At 41.7% G+C, this 6,869-nt stretch overlaps 1 protein-coding gene across 2 annotated transcripts in view; it reads right to left on the bottom strand.

The window, feature by feature from the left end:
* Positions 1–5,072, bottom strand: part of CD36 (CD36 molecule) — a 108,808-nt gene extending 103,736 nt beyond the window's left edge. For both annotated transcript variants that reach the window (XM_025207607.1, XM_025207608.1), the window contains exon 1: positions 4,771–5,072. The gene's annotated coding sequence lies outside the window, so the exon portion shown is untranslated. The remainder of the gene's footprint in view (positions 1–4,770) is intronic.
* Between the last annotated feature and the right edge of the window lie 1,797 nt (positions 5,073–6,869).

Genomic DNA, 6,869 nt, shown 5'->3' with positions numbered 1-6,869 from the left:
TGACCGGGGTCAGGGGCGGAGTTGCTGATGTCATGCACCACATGACCGGGGTCAGGGGCGGAGTTGCTGATGTCATGCACCACGTGACCGGGGTCAGGGGGTGGGGTTGGTGATGTCACACACCATAAAAGGGGAACGGGGGTGGGGTGAAGGGGGCGGGACTTCCGCCCCCCCCACCTGTCACATTTGCATTGAAGGGCAGAGAGCCTATATACTACTAGCAGGTCAGGAAATAGGAAGACTCTCCAAGGACAAAATCAGAAAGGTAAAGATAAAGAATGAGCTGCACCTGGCAAAGGATGTTAAGGACCACAAGAAGATGTTCTATAAGGATGTTATCTAAAAGAGAAGGACCAAGGAAGCTGTGCTCCTATGTGAACAAATCAGGGGGAACACTTAACTGGAGATGCAAAGAAAACTATTTAACAGCTACTTTTGCCTCAGTCTTCACAAAAAATTAAGCTGCAGCCAGACACCTAATAAGAATTATCTGGATAAGGAAGTGGGTGTGCTGAGGGAGGAGATAACAAAAGAAACCGAGAGCTTTCGTTGGGTCTGAATGAATTCAAGTCAGCAGGGCTGGATGAACTTCATTCAAAAGTACTGAAGGAACTGGCAGAGAAAATCTTGGAGCCATTGGCAATGATCTTCAAGTCAAGAGAGATGGACCAGGTATGAGAGGAAAAGGAGCAGTGTAGTGACCCTCTTTATAAAAAGCAAAAAGAAAGACCCTGGAAACTACAGACTGGTTAGCCACACCTCAATACTTAGGAAGTTACTGGAGTATATCCTAAGGAAGGTCATTTGCAAACATCTGGATGAAGAAAAGCTGATCAGAAGCAGTCAGCATGGATTTATGAAAAAAAAGTATCAATCAAACTTGATTTCCTTCTTTGAGAAAGTAACTACTTGGGTGGATGAAGGGAGTGTTGCGGATATAGTGTATCTGGCTTTAGTAAGGCTTTTGACAAGGTCCCACAAGACCTTCTAAAAAATAAATTTGAGAAGTGTCGGCTAGATATAACTACTAAGAGGTGGATAGATAACTGGCTCAGTAGCTGCAAGCAAAGGGTAAATGTTTATTAATGGGTCTGTCAGAATAGCAGGAGGTTTTGAGTGGAGTCCCACAGGGGTCTTTCCTTGCTCCAGGGATGTTCAACAAATGATTTTGATGCTGACATAGGAAGCTTCTAGGGCAAGTGTGTGGATGACATGAAACTGGAAAGGATTGCAAACACATTAGAAGATGTGAGCATAATTCAGAAGGATCTCAACAGATTGGAAAGTTGGGTTAGAGCTAGCAAAATGAAATTTAACATGGACAAATGCAAGGTGCTGTATCTCAAAAGGAATAATCAAAAACACAGATATAAAATTGGTGAGACCTGGCTGGATGGCAGCATTATGGAAAAGGACTTGGAAGTCTTGATAGATCACAGACTCAATATAAGTCTGCAGTAGGCCTGTGTGAGTAGGCAGCTATTGGATCCGGCTTTGGATCCGGCTGCTTCGGATGCTAGCAATCCGATCCGGAGCTCCGGACTGGGTTTCTACTTTGATCCGGCTGAAGCGGCTCTGAAGCTTTGGAGACACCTCAGAGATCCAGCCATAGGGTATAATGGGGAATCATCTTAACACACACAGGGTCTTTTATGTCATGAGTTTTGCCTGTCAGCAGCTTGAGGTGCAGTTCCTCTCCAATACCTGCACCTATCACCTTGAAACTTGGCAGGCTTTGTGGCCTCACCAGGGGCCACCACCCCTGCAGTTTTCACCTCCCTGTGTTGTAACACATACGCGTGACATGAGTTTTGCTTTCAAGAATTTGAAAGCAGTTTTCTCTGAACCCCTCAATCTATCTTCTTGAAACTTGGCAGACTTCATGCCCTCAGCAGAGGCTACCATCTCTGCAAATGTCATCTAAATTAGACAAAAAACAATAAAGTTATAGATATTTCATTGATTTCCCATTATTACCTATGGCTGGATCTCCGGAGCGGCTCCGAAGCTTTTCCGAAGCGCTTCGGAAACCCTGAACTGCTTCAGAAAGCCTAAGGAAGCCAGTGCTTCGATCTGGACATGCTGCTTCGGACGCCAAAGCATCCAAAGCTTCTCCGGGTGCAAAGCAGGGTCCAAAGCCTCACCCAGCCCTAGTCTGCAGTGTGATGGAGCTGTACAAAAAGTGAATGCAGTTTGGGGCTTAATTAATAGAAGCATTTGGTGCAAGACACAGGAGGTGATAGTGCCTCTCTACTTGGCAGTGGTTAGGCCTTATCTGGAGTACTGTGTACTCTGGGTTTCACATTTTCAAAAGGATATGTAGAAGTTTGAGAGGGTCCAGAGGAAGGAAACAAAGATGATACAGAGTTTGGAAAGTAAGTCATATGAGAAGAGGCTGAAGGAACTAGCATTTTCAGCTTGTGGAAAAAGTGCTTAAGAGAGGACATGCTATCAGTATGCAAATACCTGAAGGGCTGCCATAAAAAAAGAGGGAGAACACCTTTTCTATCTTCCTGCATAAAGGACATGGACCAAAGGTATGATGTTGCAGCAAAGTTTAGACTACGTACCCAGAAAAACATGCTCACTGTTAGGATAGTGAGGCAGTGGAATAAACTGCCTACAGAAGCTGAGTACTCTCCATCACTGGAGGTGTTCAAGAGGAGGTTGGGCAGCCGCGAGTTGGGGATGACACAAACAAAATGCAAACAAATTGAAAATTGCTATAAATGCATTCACACTTTCCTCTAACAGTCATTGATTCCAATCTCTTACCATCATTATCAGGGAAAAAACATTAAGCTATATTAATAATGAAGAAATTTCTTATCAAAAGCATCCTTTGGGCTCTTGTTGATCCTCACTTGCAGTGTAATGGAGGGTCCCTAGGGCCCACAGCTCAAATTCTTGTCCTCCTATGTCCCATGAGGAGGAGCAGCCACCCCCAATAACATGTGCTCTGAGTAATCCGAGAGAGGTCACAAAAAGAAGCTGAAATAAGATCTCCTGCCACATGTCCAGCTCCCATCCAGAAACAAGAAATTCCTGTGGGTGGAGGAGCAGTCTGCTCCTTACTGGTCCTACTCAAGAAAGCTCCAGAAGCAGGGCTGTCTTTAATAACATTTCTACTGATCCGGGGGCAGTGAGGCAGGCTCAGCCATTTGTTTGTCTTCAACTGAGTGATTCAAACTTAATCCAGATTTTTATCTGTGTTTTAATAATGTCAGCCCTGAGCACCTCCCTTATCCATTTGGATGAGCACATCCCAGCTCAGATCTGACTTGCATGTTTTAGTTTCATGACAGCCCTACCTGTGGTTGAAGAGTACTGCCAAGAAGCAAAGTGTTGTCATTCAGAAACATGGACACTGCCACCTTTCAAAATGAAGAAGTACCCAAACTAAATGCCAACTCCAAATGCTACTGAAATTGGGCAACTTAGATATATATCTAGCCCAAAATCTTAAGTCTGAATATATCTTTGAGTCAAAACCAAGTCATCAACTCATTGAGTTCTTAACCCGAATTAAATTTTGTGGCCTGGTCTGACAAGGCTTAATGTTTGTGAATCTAGAGAATTCACTAATGATATTCCTTAAATAAAAAATACACTTAAAATTCATACTGAAAAGTGTACAGAGGCATTGAGGACATGTTTCTTGTCCCTATGATTCAACTAAAGTATGTCAGATAGGATAATTTAAGTAAAAGAATTTCAAATAAATCTTAATATTTAACCAGCCTTATCAAGCACAATGAAACAAAGTTTAATGTACACTCAGAATATTGCTAGTTATTTTTAGAAGATGGTTATTACTTAATAACATATATTTATATTTAGATTCAAATTCTGCAAAGATTGAACCCAACTTACCAGATCTGGCCCACAGATGTTTGGGACTATTCATGTGTATAAAGTTACACATGCTTTTAGTGCTTGCAGGCTCAGGATTTAATTTGCATAATTGCCCACTGCATATTTGACTTTTACACGTGTGTTTGAGTATGTCATATAAAGTATGTAAAATGTACAATAAGCCCTGGCCAGTGGCAACATGCAGGACAGTGCCAGCTGCCAGAGTGCTATTTTTGCACCCTTCCTTCACTCCCCTGCCACGTACACAGAGGCAGCACCCGAAGTTCCCTCCTTTCCCTCCCATTTATATTACTGGTACTGAGAACAAAGCAGTGGGACTGTTCTGTGGTTCATCATCTGGAGAATATACTTTGCAGTATTATCAGTCAAAGAAATTATTGCAAGAAGCATAAGAAAGCATGTTAAATAACCCTAGAAGTAGGTAGGAACTAGCATTTCCCTTTTACAGGACATTTCACATTTCCAAAATTATTTTCATTCTAAAACAGAAGAACTTAGAAATGTGATAGATTTTGTGGAATGGAAATTATGAAAAAATCCACTAAAAAGAACTGGAATGGAAGTTTTCAAAGGAAATGTGCGCTGGAAGCCAGACAGCTGGCAAGCTGGCCGAATAGGAAGGGACCTGGGGAGACACCTGCTCACCAATCTTGAAATCTGGGAGCCCAGAAAGGCAGGCAGTCTGTCTACCTGGCAGCTGACCACAGAATTTTTCAATTCCACCCATCAAACAGCATTTTCAAATGGCCAACTTCCTCACTTGCAAAATGTCAAGCAATATTAACACTACAGTACATTCTGCTTAGTATTTCTTTGAATGTACCTTAAGTCCTAAACATTGGTCTGCTTAGAATAGATTGAATACTTTTAACATGTTTTGGGATAAATACACACCTTATTCCTGAAGTGCGCGACCAGTATGTGCAGCTACAGAGTTGAGTTTTCAAAGTACTACATAGATAATAATATTCTCCTTTTGTCTCTCTCTTGAAATGAAGCTGCTCTAATTATCATTAAAGAGAGTCTCATAGGTGAGTGTTGTAGCCTATTAAATGAGATCTCTTTTCTGTAGTGCTCCCATGGGAATCAGCTTTCTTTAGCAGCTCCCTCTGCTCTGCTTCCTGAAGCACTGAAATCCTGGCAGACCTGAGGCTGTTTCTGAAGAGAACTGACTGGACTATAGGGCCACCAGGCAAACATTAAAAAAAAAAAAAAAATTGTTCCTTTTTATACCTGATTTTTTTTTTTTAAATATAAAAGGGTTCCAGAATTCAACCGGCTTTAATGTGTTTTCCCACAGCGCAATGCACAATCACTGTCGTATGTGCATAAGCAGGCACAGAAGTGACCAATGACCACAAAGTAATGAAGTAAAGGGCCAGTGCTGCGAAAAGGGCTGGAGTTTCACTGAGACATAACCATGGGAGGAGTGGAGAAAAGAGACCAGCTGCTGCCTTTGAAATAGTATCTGGGGGAACATGCGATCAGGAGCTGGCTGATTTGCTCATGCCATGGTGCTGAATCACTCTCAGGGATTACACTGTCTTGCTTAGCTTGTATACAGCCTAAGAATTAATGTTTTGACATAGTTAATTGCTGTCATTTACTCCTAACTCAGAGATAATCCTGCCTCAGGCAGGGGGTTGGAGGAGATGACCTCCTAAAGTCCCTTCCAGCTCTCCCTCTCTATGATCTTATGATTTAAACAAAACAGCACAATACAAAACAAGTAAATGAAGAAAACCAGTTAATGGCACTACTAGGTCCCCAAATACTGTGTTTACTGTAGATTCGCAAACACGTCAGGGCTAGCTACGTAAAGGATAATAACCAGTTCCCTGCAGTTGCAGTAACATAGATCACAGACAAGAATCATAGCCCCCGTGAGTACGACAGACTACTCTCAGGTACATCATCTAAGAGCTAGATTGACTTCCATGAAACAAGACTTCACTTGCACAAAGGCTGAGCCAGAATCAAGCCCCACTTCTTTGACTGCAGACGGGTGGCAGTGTGGAGCTCTGTGCTCTTTCAGGCTTTACTTGACTTGGGTATTTGTGTTATAGAGTGAGGTTCCTGAAAAAGATGCTTAAACCATAGAAATATTATGTAAATATGTATGTATTGCACAGATGTTGATTTTTTATAACTGTGATACAACTTATACAATAAAATCTGGCCCTTTAAGAACAGAATGAAACTGCCTGGTGTGAACTCTAGCAACAGCTGGAGAGTTCATGCAGCATGTGCATGTGTGTGCTGTTACTGCAGCAACAGGCAGGCAGTAGCTATGCCAGGTTTGGATTATACCACGATAACAAAAGGTCTTGACAATCTGAGTCTTGCAATTAGTAAATTCCGAGTTTCTGCAGGTTTATTTTTATGAGTTTCTTCAAAACATCCTAGTTAAGCAGAAACTGAAAACTTCTTGTTTGCAACTACAAGCCGTCTGTCTCCTAGCAGAGCAGGGCTTTCTGTCTAGGATCAGTTGGCTGCAAAATATATAGGATTTTATTCCAATGTAAGTAGCACAACAACCAGAGGTTGGATCAGGAATATCCTGCAGCATACAGAAGAGGAAACTATTTAGCTCAGAGATCATTCAGCTGAATAATCCCATCCAGGTAGGTAAGAACAACCCAGATGCAGAAGAACTTAACAGGAAAATCAACAGGAAGCTTTATTAGCTTGAAGTAACATGGAACAAAACCATCTGCAAGAAAAAAAGACAAACAAACCAATAGAGCAATTTAAAGCCAAGCAAATCAGGGCTCCTAGTGAAAAAAATAATAAAGGAACACAACTTCAGATATATCTAAACCTGCTACAGGACTTAGAAAAGATCTCAGAATTGTAAAATTACAGAATTACTGGCAATTCTGGACAAAAGGAATGTTTAGTCTCGAACACAACATTGGAAATGGATTGAAGCAGATACCACAGCAGTTGTGATTTATGAAATCAGCTCAAGATCAAAACTCAAAGTAATTTTT

This window comes from Alligator sinensis, unplaced genomic scaffold, assembly GCF_000455745.1.
Source record: "Alligator sinensis unplaced genomic scaffold, ASM45574v1 scaffold481_1, whole genome shotgun sequence".
NCBI lineage: Eukaryota > Metazoa > Chordata > Crocodylia > Alligatoridae > Alligator > Alligator sinensis.
Note: the sequence above shows the minus strand (reverse complement) of the source record. Positions and strands in the feature narration are given on the sequence as shown.